General features: G+C 46.5%; 1 pseudogene across 1 annotated transcript; it reads right to left on the bottom strand.

Annotated features, from left to right (window-relative positions):
• Positions 1–11,868: 11,868 nt before the first annotated feature.
• LOC101528713 (proteasome subunit beta type-3-like) lies at positions 11,869–12,394 on the bottom strand (annotated as a pseudogene). Its single transcript, XR_192125.2, has one exon. The product of XR_192125.2 is annotated as a proteasome subunit beta type-3-like (transcript).
• Between the last annotated feature and the right edge of the window lie 1,845 nt (positions 12,395–14,239).

Raw genomic sequence — 14,239 nt, forward strand, 5'->3', positions numbered from 1 at the left:
AGCAGGAGGAAGAGCTCTCTTGTTCTCTCTGTAATTCTCCCTTTCAAACAGATAAATTTTTAAAAAGAGGGATCAAAAGGAGTCTTTGGGACTCTTTATCCTTGAGAGATTAAAAAAAGAAGTAGAAGTATTATTTTCACTCGTGGGACATACAAGAATCACAAGACCTTTGGATCAGAAGGAATTTCTTTGTTCATTCCAAAGAGTCTGAACAGCTTCAGTGTCATCTTGCAAGTCCTCTAATCAAATAAGAACTGGAGATGTTTAGTTTGGGTATAACTGAACTTCTAATAACCACAGTTCTGTCCCACAGAGTTGAGTTCATTGATCTGGGTAGCTATAGGTAGGGCTGGACCAGTGGGGGAGAACCAATTGAAATATTTGAACAACTTGAATTCCAGCAATGAACTGAACTAACTACAATCTGATTAGCTCTCTTTGCTGGCTCCAGTGGAATCCGGGCAGAGTTTAAAAGGCACATGGTGGTAGGTGGGAGATTTCTCTGTGGGATGGGAAACTAATAGGATATGCTTCTTTAACTCTGAGATTCTCAAATCTTCTGACACTTCTTGAGGTTTGAACCCACAGTACTATCACCAGCTGTATGCAAACTGCTCCTATGTTTTGTGCAGTATCAAATGACCCCCAACCAATGGCACACAGTCCCTGAGGCTTGTATCTACGTGCAGGTCAGCTCCATTACAGATCAACTAAAGCTTTGTTCCGTGTTGTCTGCTTTTAAAGATTCAGAAAGAACAACCAGAAACTATTTGAGGCATTGTGGGTCTGGTGGTATAAACAGAAAGGAATGCACCTGAACAGCACAGTGGCTTCAAAGCGGCATTTCAGTGTGCAAGGCTAGGCTTGTGGCTGGATCTGGTGTCAACACGGTGAGAACTGCAGTCCCCATGTAAGGAAGGCAGCAACTACTTGAGAGTGAAAATAAAACCCACCACACAGATTAAGGGAAAAGAGAACTTGAATGTGAGCTGAAAATGGTTTGTGAGACTTCATGGAAAGAGTGCCCACAGAAGGGCAAGAAGAATGGCAGAGAAAATGGCAGCTAGGAAGACTGTCTTGGACTGGAGTGACTTTGCCAAAATAAGGCTGAATTCAAACTTGGCAACATGAAGAGTTCAAAAAGCAACACACAAAACCAAGACCACTATTGGAGCCAGGTACCCATAGAATTGGGTACCTGTTAATAAAATAAAATTGGGGTAGAGTTAAAAAATAAATCTGGATGAATCTAATTCAAGGTGAAATTGAGGTGCTGGCATGGTAGTACAGAGGACAGGATGCAATGTTGATATCCTACCTTGGTGCTGGCTTGAGTTCTGGCTTCTCTGCTTCTGATCCAGCTCCCTGCTGGTGTGCCTGGGAAAGCAGTAGAAGATGGTCCATTGCATGACAGATGTGTTCTTTGTGACTATTAAAAACCAGATAGTCTTTGGAGTGATAAGATACCACGGACAGCAGAAAGTGAGGGTGCCACTGGGATAGCAGAGTGAGTGGAATTGATGCACCAAGCACTGAGATATCAACTTTCCCTCTCACTGGCAACATGATTTGTTTTCGCCTTTTCTGATTCTGCCATTCCAAGAGGAAAGACCAAAAGAAGCAATGTCAGAGTTACTCCAGGCAATGATGTAGCCAAAGTGCACTGTAACCCATAGTTGGGTAGGCACACTGGAATCTTCTACTTGGTTTTAGAGTGTTCCACCTTTAAATTGCAATAGACAGCTGGGAGGCAACTAGAGGAACTCGGAGGTATCTAATGCAATCTGTGGAACCAAGGCATACAAACCCATGATACTGGAATACAACAGAATATTTGGTAAAACATAAAAAAGATTGGTTCCCTGAAGCAATATCTTGAAGTGTATGCCATTGATTTTAAAATGTCAAGCAGGTTTTCACATCCTGGAAAGAATTAGTTTAATTAGTATTAAGTACAAAGAACTCAAAGCAAACAAATACAAAAAGCAAACATAAATAAGATTTTTGTGAGTAAAAACGAGAAATGAACAGAAAAGGAAAAGGACTTGTAGTACAGTACACAGTTTGTTCTAGAATGGCATTTAGATGGTTATCGTGGTGGCAACCTGATGTGTTGACCTGTACCTCACATTCGATGAAATTGTATTGCTCTGATGCAGGGATTGGCAGAAACTGGCAATGATTTTGCAAAATGCAAAATATAAGTATTTTAGGATTCATAGTCCATATGGTTTTGCTGCAATCACCCAACTCTCCTATTACAGCACCAATGTAGCCACAGACCATCCCTAAGCCAAGGGGCATGGCTCCATTTCAGTGTCTTATTTACAAAAGCAGGTTGTTCTTGTTACTGACCTACAAGCTAGGTGTGTGTAAGTGGAGAAGGTGAGGTGGATTAAGTCTTCCCAGCTTGTGGGGAGAAGTTAAGAGTGAATGCCTAAGACTGACTGTTGACAAGCTTTGGAGATGACTACCAACCAAACATGGGGTGCTGCTAATGAGAGACTGCCATTGAACGTATGAGCACAAGCTTTGCAGAAATGTTCCTTTATTCAGCCCATGTTCTGGTTTACATTGAGTAAATTAAATTAACAATGACAAACATTAAAAAATTCATGTAGGCAGCAAGTTGCAGTCCCTGCTCACTCAGGGAATTAGGCAGGATGAAGTCGCTAAGTGTCCCAGGAAAAGTGTTCCAGGAAGAGCAGGGCTCGGGGGCACTGGTGTTCCGGCTAAGTTGTCACTGCCTCTGTCTGCACTTGTCCATCCCAAGGCAGAGATCCCAACATACATGGTGCGTGTCTGTTCTAGTAAGGCTATGTGCTTCCAGGCCCTTTGGCTGCTTGGTGCTGGCTTGTGTCAGCAGCTCTGTGGCCTGTGGTCTGCGTGCAGTGTCCAGTAATGGCACTAATCTGATGGTCAAGGCCCTTAGGAACATGGAGAACAATAGTAGAGTCCACAGGTAGACCAATTGCACAGAGATTTGGGCTGGAGCCTGGGAACCCAGTGGCAGCACAGGAACTGGTCTTGGAGCAGGATCATGGCACTAAAGTGGAACATGGGCTGACCTCAGAGAGAAGCAACAGAGATGCTGGGGGAAGTTTGTGGGCCCAAGGCACCCATAAGTCTCTGAATCATAGCAGATAGCTCTGAGCAAATGGGTGAAGTTGATTTCTTCCCTAACTCATCATTCACCAATTGTCACATCTGTGTTCATTAAATAAATCATTGTGTCTTCCAAGGCATGATGGGTGCATTGAAAATGAGGGCTCTTCATAAATAATTTGTTTCTTTTTGTGCTCAAAGAGAACCAGGGTCAGGAAGAGAGGGAGGAGGTGACCACTGGGGAGAGGAGGCTGGTGGCCAAGTGACCATGCAGGGCAGCCCAGGAGTAACATGGAGGGAGATCATTGGGCAGGGTGAGCAGGGATCAGCTCCAAGGGGGGCTGCTCGGCCTCACCTCTGCTCCCAGCGGGAGTAGTTAGGGCCTCTGGATGCATCACCTGCTACTGGATGAGCAAAAACCTCCTTTGAGGTCAAGTCTATGACACCATGCCAATCTTCCTTTCAGGACTCTGTCCTTGGGTAGGGCTGCTGGGATTGTGGTTTTCTTCTGCAGCTCCTTTTGGTGTGAGCTGTGTGCACACCAGCAGGAGAAGCTGGAGGGCACCTTGACCCTCCTTCTGCTGACCTCTTTCCCCCACACCCTTGCTTCAACTTCACTGGTAGCTACGACCTGTGGGTTAACGGTGTCCAGGGACAATATACCCAATCTAGGGGCCTTATAAGGGCTGTAAAATGCCCAGAGTGGGAAAATGAAGAAAGAGTGGAAAGTGAATCAAAGGGTAGAAAGACAAAAGAGAAGAAGAAGTATCCCCAAGATTGGTTCTGGTCACCCATGATGATGAATTCTTGCAAACAGGAGCCTCTAGTAGAGGTTGTATGGGTTGCATGAGCAGCAAAGCAGGGTCACTGCCTGAGGAGGAGAGCCAAGAGCCAGGAGCTTACAGAGCCTGGGTGATACCTTCTCAACCTGTCTCATCTGTTTTGCTCTCTGCAGCTTTCTTCTCTCCTGCTGCTCTAAGGGAACTGACAGTAAGTGGGGGAAATGCTCAGAAAAGGTGGAGAAAGAGAGGAGCTGGCCAGTTAGTCCCGCAAAGCAACTAAGTTCTAAGACAAGAGCCTGGAAGGGATGGATGGAGTAGGTTGTTGGGCCTTGCTTATGACCAAGTTAATACATGCATCTGGGTGACATGAATGATGTTTGATGGGAAAGGAAAATAAGGTCCCTGTGGGCCTTTACTTCTGAGATGTCCCTGGGAAACATACAGTGCCTGGAGAGTACAGTAGCCCATGGATTTACAGGAGCCCCTTGAATCATGTGGCCAGTGGAGGATGGGTTCTTAAGGAAGCTTGCAAAAGCATGGTGGCCTTCCAGGTAGCTGGCACTGCGAGTCCCAGCAAGGAGTCCTCAAGAATGTAGAAATGGAGGCCCCAGAACTGTCCTGGGAGAGATGCTGGAGCACCACAGGCAAGGCTATGCAGCTCCCTGATGCTGAGGGAATGGACTGAACCATTCTAAAAAATGACAGTAGTTAGGAGGCCTCAGGTCACCCATCCAATGCGGCTGAAGAGGAGGCACAGAGGCCCTGTCACACTGGAGCAGGGCAGTCCTACCCTTGCCAGTGGTCACCCGGGTATGTGGAAAGGTGGGCACCATGTCCTTAAGATTGTTCCTTGGACTTCTGCCTTAGCAAGGAAAATTTCAGTAATGTGGTCTCCCACAGGGGCCCTGCCCATCCAAGGGGATGCAGTGCTTGAACATGTTCGCGTCTGGATGCAGAGACCCACTTACCTCAGGACACGCCATTGGCAGGGTCTCCAGGCCTCCAGAGAAGCCTTCCTTATGGAACCCTCTTTAGACTTCTGCAACTTGACTACCCTCAGTACCACTATAGGGGCCTTCTGGGGGCCAGGAGCAAGGAGCAGAGGAGGACAAATCCTTTCCTTCTTGGGTCGCAGGCCCGGGTGGTGCTGGTGGTGGCAGTGGGAAGTGAGGCGTTGCGTCACACACTCCTGAGCTCGGCACCTGCTCCACTGTGTTCCTCACACACTCCGCTGTATGTGGACAGGAGAGTAAATAGGTAGCTAGGTTATTACAGTGATCTTGGGAAGGGGTAAACTATCTACTTGCTGATTTTCTATGTTTTCCGATTGCAACCTCTGTGCTGTAAGCACTGTGCATCTAAGGGAAAGTTTGAGGGGAAGAAAGCAGCCTCCTGGAATGAATTCTCCATTAGGAAGGGTCATTAAGCTATCCAGGGGTATTTGCCTTTTTAAAGGCCTATTAACCACAGAGGGCTGCTGATCGGTAAACTTTCAGGAGGGGCGAGAAAGCAGTGTGGCTCCCCAGCCAGGCCTGAGATTTATTGCAGCGCTCCTCCAATGTCCGCGTGTTGAATGCAGCTTCACAGTTAGTGCAGTGTGGAGGGGCCCAAGATTTTGCTTTTCTCACAAATTTCCTGGTGATGCAAATGTTGCTGGCTCACAGATCGCTCATTGAATTGTAGGACTTTATCTCACATGTTAAAGAGAGCTCTCTGTCTTAAACATAGCTATCGGAATAACTACGCTTTCATTCTCAAGGGGATCAGAATATGCTACTCCAAATAACATTACTTTGGTCTAAGGATCATTTTGAGCTGAAAGCAGTTGGAAGAGGCAGACACAAGGAGTTCTTTGTCTTCTGCTATCTGCATAAAAGCAAGTAAACTTCTCTCTGTGAAGGTGACCTGCCTGTACTTTCCTTACCTGCATGGCATAAGCGGAGTGGCCCTTCTCCCTGAGGACAGAGGGTGGTAACTCCTGTCTAGTTAACTCTTATCTGCTATTGCTAGTAGCTCCTGCGAGCCATTGTTTCTACAATTTTACACCTCCAGAAGCCCACACTGCCTTTCCTTTATCTAGTCATTTTCCCACAATATCACCCTTGGTTAGAATAGCATATATGACCCTAAGTCTAACTATTTCTTTGTGTTTTTTTTCCATTTCCTTTCTGTGGAGCCTTCATACTCATAAAATAATAACATTGAATACAATATGTCTGTATTTCTGCTGTCCATCTGTCTTGTGTCAGTTTAATTTGCAGGCTTCATTCATAGAACTTAAAGGGTAGAGGATAAGTTTTTCCTTACTTATAGATCATTCATAGCAATGTTTGTGGGTTACTAGGGATCATGATATTTAGGGAGGTGAAAGAATTTTCTGAGAAGGTTGCCAAAACATGTGTTTTGGATAACTGGACACATCTGGAACCTGATATTCCTGATCCCCGGTCAATAATGTGCTGAGGAATGGTTAAAAAGTATCTCTCTGAAGGGGGAACAAAAGGTTCTAATTTGTAGCATTGGTTGGTTCCTGTCATGTAAATCTCTTCCTAGGGCTTACTTTTAGCCCCCACCTTGACATCACTTCAAGCAGACACAGATAATAATGGATGTAACAGATAATCCCAAGAATATAGATAATAGTAAAATATCATCAAATGGTTAGGAGATAATGAGTTTTTAGCATTTATTACTTTTGTACCTTTGTTTTTAATATAATATATTTCATAGAAAGTGTAGTAATTTTTAAAAATAATGGCTATGTGTATTTATGTGGTTAACACAGATCCTGAATATTTAGCAATCTCATCTTTTGCTCTGCATTAGCCTCAGCTTCTAAAGAGAATGCCTGCCTGGTACAATGTGCCACTCTGCATAGGCTGGCAACTCTCTCCAAGGGCAGACAGTGGGTCCTTCAGCAAGTTCTCTGGCACTTAATCAGTTTTTCCTCCCACTCTTGCTGGCTGGTGAGTTTCTGGTTGCAAAATTCTTATTCCTTTCCAAGTTCTTTTGAAGGATGCCAGAGAGTGGTGGAAGAGATGTTGGATGAGAGAGAGAACAGAATAGTCACAGGCATAAGGAAGGTGGGGAAAAGGAATTCCTCGTGATACATTCGGCCTGTGTCCTGTGGCATGTTAACCAGATTCTCCTGTTAATTCCTTCTCATGTGAAACAGGTGCATATTCCGAGGCCTAGAAAAACAGTAGCAATTACTTAAGTTACACAGTTAAGACATTCTAGAACTTAGGCCCAATCTATGTTGTCAGAGGACAAGAAACTGTGAAGCAAGGATTTTGCAGGTGCACATTCTACATAGTTTGGCTGGGTATAGAATTCTAGGCTGAAATCCTTTTCCCCCAGAACTGTGCATACATTACCTTGCTATCTTGTAGCTTTGAGAAACTGCTTGCCATTTAAACGTGTGACACTTTTTTCCTCATGTAAGTTTTTAGATTCTTATTTCCCACTATCACTATTTTTCTTTTTAAATTTAACTTTGTAGATGTCCTTGTTTATATTACAAAAAAACTCTACTGATTTTTTTCATTTTTGCCGTTGTATTTGTTCTTTCAGATCTGTGGTTTTTTTTTTTTTGGTTAGGACTTCCTGTTTTTGTTTCATAGATGTGATGTCTTCTCTTTGAACGTTTCTATTATTTTTTTATTTTATTGCATTCTTTCTGTTTGTCTCAGTTTATTTTTTTAGGCAAATGAAGCCTTCCCAAATGCTTAATAATCTTTGGTAGTCAGCTTTTTTTTTTAAAAAATGCTAACTTAAAAATGACTAGACTTTTTACTTATTTGAGAGGCAGAGAGAGAAGGAGCAAGCATGAACAAGCGCACTCACACTTGTAAATTCACTTCTATAGTGCATGCGGTACTTAGAGCTAGCTTGGTGCTAAAACCAGGAGTTAGAAATGCAATCCAGGGCCCAGCGGCATGGCCTAACGGCTAAAGTCCTTGCCTTGAAAGCCCCGGGATCCCATATGGGCGCCGGTTCTAATCCCGGCAGCTCCACTTCCCATCCAGCTCCCTGCTTGTGGCCTGGGAAAGCAGTCGAGGATGGCCCAAAGCTTTGGGACCCTGCACCCGCGTGGGAAACCTGGAAGAGGTTCCTGGTCCCGGCATCGGATCGGCGTGCACCGGCCTGTTGCGGCTCACTTGGGGAGTGAAACATCGGATGGAAGATCTTCCTCTCTGTCTCTCCTCCTCTCTGTATATCCGGCTTTCCAATAATAATAAAATCTTTAAAAAAAAAAAGAAATGCAATCCAGGTCTCTAACTGATGCCTTTGGTTCTTTCCTCTCTGAGGTTCCAGTTAAATCAGCTGCTCACCATCCTTGCTTTTCAAAATGCTGGCACACGTTCCAGCCTCTGCAATCACTGTGTGTGCATCTCTTCCCCAGTTCTCCATCCTCGAGAGGCAGAACCAGTGCCCGAGAAGGCTATCGCCCAAGTTCCAGTAATCATGAATATCCTACTCATCTCTGGACTTTCTGGAGCTTTGCCCTTTTGAGAGCTCCTTCCCCAGCATCAAACCGGTAAGCTGACCTTTTAGCTTAAGCTGGTGGAGATTTGGGTTTCTATCATTTTCCATATGAAGAGTTGTAGCTAAATATATAGGCTTAGTAGGATGGGTGCCTTGATTAAACAGACACTCGAATACCACTTTGATCTTTTTCTGTGGAGTAAATATTATAAGACTGCATTTAAGGATGTCTCTAGAACTAAACACAGAGGGCACTGGCGTGTGTGTGTGTGTGTGTGTCTGGGGTTGGATATCAGATATTCTCTGACATGACCAAATGAAATCTCCCTGGTCTCAATTGCCAGCCTACATCCTTGCTCTTCCCACTTGGCTGGCATTGATCTGCTCTCTTCCATCATCACCATTCTACAAACCTGTAATGTGAGAGCACCCCTTCTCTCCAGTTGCACTGCAGATGGATCAGGCTGGTTCAGGACAAAGAAACAAATGAGAGTATCCATGGTTCTCCTTTGGATCTGGATGGATCATTGTAACCTCTTGTTCCTTGTATACTCTGTAGCCTCTAGAGCCTGGGACTTTCATCTATTCTTTGCCACAATAGTGTGCCCTTTCTGCAGGTGAGGGGATGGAAGCTCAGAGAAGTTACACATCAAAGACATGCTTTTGATTGAGGGGCAAAACCAGCATTGAAACCCAGACTCCAAATCCCACACCTCTCATGTCTTATATGCTTTCTCCCCGGTTTCCAATTCTGCCATTTTAAAATAATTGGTTTTATCACAGAGCAAAGCTTCATCAAACGCATGTATTTCAATCACTCAGGCCCCTAGTCGATTTCAAGTCTGTCAGTCAGTCAGTCAGTCCCTCTCCGAAAAAAGAAAGTATTAACACTCACCAGGATGAAAAGGCTGTGACAGCCTGCCTGCCAGAGAGAACTCAGTGAGAGCTGTTGGAGTCATTTTGGATGGTACAAGGAGCAGCTTATGAAATGGAGAAATTAGGATGGATCTTGGGCATACTTCTGAAGAATGAGGTCTATTAAAGCCGTCTCTCTCGGGGAGCTCCGTGATGGAAAGTGCGTGGCTGGAGTTATTTAAAAATGAACTATTGAAACTCTTCAGGGACCAATCCTCTGCTGACGGGCGGTGGACAAGACACCTTAATGGGCCATTTTCATCTCTGATTTCTGTTAAGACTGCTGTTGTTATGGTACATTGAGATTGTCAGTGAATCCCAATTCAGCCCAAGTACCCACAAAGTTTCCCAGACTGAACCATGTGTCAGACATTGGCATACCTAAGGAAATCCTCCCTTGTGCAAGTATCCCTCCCTGTTCTGTGCCAGGCCTCAGGGACCCCGAGCGCTTGCCAAACTTTCTGGGTGAGCAGTACCATGGATGCCAGTTCTCCCGTCTTTAAGCACCATTCCTTGAATCGATGTCTATGGTCTCCAGCCAAAGCCCCAAGGCGGCTGGGAACAGTGACATATGCTAAATTGTCTGGTTCCCAGAGAGCTGGAGCAGGCCTGCTGAGAGGCCTATAAAAATCTCTGTGTGCAATTCCCCACCTCCATATGCTCCAAGGGGTGTTTGTTCTGCGTTGGCTCGGGCTTTGGGCTGGTGCCTATGGAGGGAGCTCAGCTAATGGTATTGTTTGCCCAGTTAATTGTTCTGTTTGATCTAAGGCTCTCCAGGGCTACAGAGGGAAATGAGGTGTTTGGTCAAGGTTTTCCTTGGGAGCAAAGTTTACTTCACAACTTGGAAGGGGAAGAAAAGAGGGGAAAAAACCCAAAATGCTGGAGAAAAGAGAGCAAAAGCGATCATTAAGTGCTGTGCTAGGCTCACACGGGCTGGGCTGGGAGCTCCCCCAAGCACCCAGCCAAGGCCACGGGCTGCGTCTGAGCCCAGAGCAAGGAGGCATCTTCTCTGGTTGGCCAGTGAAGGAAAACTAAAGCTGTGCACAGTGCTGTTTCTAAGGTTGGCATTATTTATTTTTAAAGGAGGTTTGTTTAGGTGCTCATGAAGGCTACGTAAGACATGAAACTATTTTCAACCAAAGATCAGGCACTGCACTGAGGAGCAGAGGAGTAATCAGACCCCAAACCTAGCCTCATTTGGCTACAGAAACTAAGGATTAAATGAGTTCTAGAGACTTGGAAAGACCCAGGAGATCTGATCTTCACTGTCTAATGAAGGAATGAATGCAGATCAGGAGGAAAGGGAAATTGTTTCCTGATCCTAAATTCTGAGGAGACATACTGAGGGGATCATTCCCCCTTTACTCCCACACCATGGGGTTGTTATGAAATCGGGACAGTTATTCGGGGAGAAGTCTTGTTCTCAAACACTGCACAATGGCTACACATACAGGCGGGTTTGTTACTGTGGCTGACTGTTTCTCACACAGCAATGCTGCTTGGGGTTGGCTTTCCAGAGAAAGAAGGCAGGGCAGGGTACGCCTTGGGCCCCTGTACCACCCACCAAATACTGTCAGCCCATCTCCCTCTATTTGTTTTCCAGCCCAGTAGTGGGGGATGGGGGAGCTGAAGCTTTTGGTGTAGATGCCAAGATCAAAGAACCCATATGTACAAGAATAACACACAGAGGGAGTTCCGCGATGGGAGAACACCAAAGCCGGAGCCAGGAGGGCCCCTTATGCTGTGCAGTGGCTGCTCCCACCCAAGGCTGTGGATTCGTTTGTAACTTACCAAACTCTCACCACTTTTCTCAGCGTCTCATCCTTTGCCTAGAATAAATGGGGGCTAATGAGTCATTTTCAACACGTGTGCCTGGAGCTCTGTGCCAATCTGCCAATCTTGAGGCTGGGAGTGCTAGAGAGACACACTCATTGGGAACTGCACGAGATAGAGTGTGGCATGTGGCAGTGTGGGAGCCCTGCCAGGGGCTCTGATGCCCCACCAGGTGAAAGGCTACTGCGCTAGGTGCTGCTATATGTGTATGCTTAGAGAATGGAAAGACTGGGGTGCTAGACAGGAAATGACTGGAGATATAGTTACAGTTCTGTGGCTTATGGGTCACCGTATTCTTTCCCATTGATATTGGAGGACTCACACCAGTGTACCTTGCTGCTCTATCTCATCTGGGCTTCCTACCATCTCCAGGGCCACATGTTGGTATGAGCTCTGATTACAAAACCTTTTAAAGCAGACAAGGAGGGTAAAACATGTGGACTTTCCTGTGTGCACCATTGAGTATCCATTCACCCAAGTGCCTTCTGAGGAGCCTCTGGCAATTTGATCTGCACTTGTGTGCTTTGTGAGAGCTGAGTCAGTGCTCAGCGAAGGGGTGGACTTTTGGTGCCTCCTGGCACGCAGAGCATCATAGTATTTCCTGGCTAAAGCTCCAGGTTCAGGCACAAGCATGTGACTTGGTCACAGATAAGAAGGCCCAGCAGTGTATTCATTGGGATTGCTGGGGTGGAACCATGCTTCTTGGGCATTATTTATTTTTTTTCAAAGAAAAGCTTTATTAAAAAAAAAAAAAAAACAACCAAGTGGGCACTGGGGGCAGGGTCAGTCCATTTGGGCCTTTAGGGTCCGGGTGATGATTTTGTCCTTCTCGATGATGTGACAATGACCCCCGTGCCTGACACAGCATCTCGGTCCACGGCGTTGAGCATGGCTTGGGAGATGGTCTCAAACAGGTGCTCCGGGTCCGTGTTGGGCTCCCAGAGGGACTCGCACATCCCGTACATCTGTTCGGCGCAGGTGCCACTGACGACAAAGTCATCCATTACCATAGGGCAGCCGATGAGGTCGAGAGAGCAGATCAAGGGCTTATAGGTCTTGGGGTCCAAGGCCACGATGACTGGCTCTGTGTAGTAGGGACCAAACCGTTTCTCATACAGAAAGTTTGCCACCATGCTCATGAGTGTGTAAGGCTTGATCTGCCGGCCTTCCTTCAACTCGTACAGGTTCAGTCGGAACTTGAGGCGCTGTGCAACTGTCTGGACGTCGGTGGCCAGCCCGGCTAGGCCAATGGAGAGCCTGCCATTCGGCATTATTTTGTTCAGGCAGAAAGGAAGAAGGGAACTATTAGCTGTAGGGGCCATCCGTGAGCCCCAGGGTAAGAGTTCCGAAGCCGCTCTGGAAAATAGAGGTGAGTTCTGGGAGAAAACCAGGATCTCACAGTGCTGAGTCCTGGATCAAGCCATTGCTAAAGAGCAATTGTTCTGCTTCGGGAATAGGAAGCTTTCAGAGTTCCAGCTTCTTCACCCACAAGATAGCAATGCTCTTAGTTACTTCATTAAAGTATTATTTTCTAATCCAGCCCATAGTGCATGTTCAGCAATGTCCGCCTGCTCTCACTCCCCTCCTACGTCGCCAACTGATGGAATCTTTACATACCTGATGATTGCATGAATGCAGACAGGCTAAATGCCATTCCATTCAATTTAGTTAAGCAGCGAGGTGCTCTGTCCGTATCTCTATTACTGCTCCTGCAACACGATGGCCTAGTTTTTGTGCAGCAGGCTGTCTCTTCTGGTGGATTGTGAGGAGCTGCAGGACAGGGTGATGTGCGAAATGTCTTGAGCACCCACTGTGTGGCGGAAGTTGTGCTGGATAAACACACAGGCCATTGCACTTGACTCTACAGTAGCTGCAGGGGACTTTGCTCTGACTTTTGGAATTCTTGAGTTTCCACGGTGTCTCCATCTGAACACTTTTTTATGCACATCACAGAAATGCTATCAATTTGTGTCCTAAAAAAAATTGTTAGGGGATGTGCAGTGGTATAGCAGGCAAATCCTCTACCTGTGCCAGTGCCAACATCCCATATGGGTGCCGGTTCATGTCCCAGCCACTCCGTTTCTGATCCAGCTCGCTGATAACAGCCTGGGAAAGCAGCAGAGGATGGTTCAAGGCCTTGGGACTTTGCACCCACATGGAAGACCTAGAAGAAACTCCTGGCTTTAGAGTGACCCAGCTCTGGCCATTGTGGCTGTTTGTGGAGTGAGCCAGCAGGTGGAAGATCTCTCCCTCATCCTTTCACCATTTTTTCACACTTTGCTAGGCATGTTACCAACTGAATCTAAAATGGAGGAGGCAGAGCACAAACTGGTGCCCATATGGGATGTAGATGGCGGCTTTGTCAGGTTCACCACACCACCCGCACCTAAATGTTCATCTACCTGAAAGACAGAGTAACAAAGAGAGGAAAGCAATATCCTTCATTCAGCGGTTCACTCCCCAAAAGTCTGCAACAGCTGGGGCTGGGTCAGGCCAAAGCCTGGAGATAGGAACTTCTTCTGGATTTCCCATGTAGGTGGCAGGTGTCCAAGTACTTAATCCACTATCTGCTTCTTCCTGGGATGCATTAGCAGAAGCAGGATCGGAAGTAGAGGACCTGGGGCTCTAATGGGCACTTTGGTGTGTGATGTGTGCAACCCAGGTGGTGGCTCCATCCTCTGTGCCACAACAACCTCGCTGAGAGGTCAGTGCTGGTTCTCTCCCACCTCAGGACTGTGTGTTCTTCCTCATGGATGTGCTTCTCTGGATGTTCTCTGTCCCCATAGGCCCCAGAACGACAGCTTGCCTTCCCCACCTATTTTGGTATTCCGTAGGGCTTGTTGGTCTGGAGTAGAGCGTGTGTCCACCTCTGCATGAACCACTGTAACAGAGCACTGCTTTTTCAGACTGAAAGGTGGCAGCACCCCAAGCCGAGAGGGTGCTGTTACCACCAGATGCCAGAGATGGACAAGGAGAAACACTCTTTGTCCACTCACTGCTTGCTGCTGCTGCATGGGCTGCTAGGCAGGTACCTACAGCAGCGTCTGGGCCTGCCATTTAGTTCCTCCTATGGATGCTTTCTCTTTGGAGCCTCCCAGGAGTTCTTGGAGGTGGGG

Source organism: Ochotona princeps, chromosome 30, assembly GCF_030435755.1.
Source record: "Ochotona princeps isolate mOchPri1 chromosome 30, mOchPri1.hap1, whole genome shotgun sequence".
In the NCBI taxonomy this organism is placed as follows: Eukaryota; Metazoa; Chordata; class Mammalia; order Lagomorpha; family Ochotonidae; genus Ochotona; species Ochotona princeps.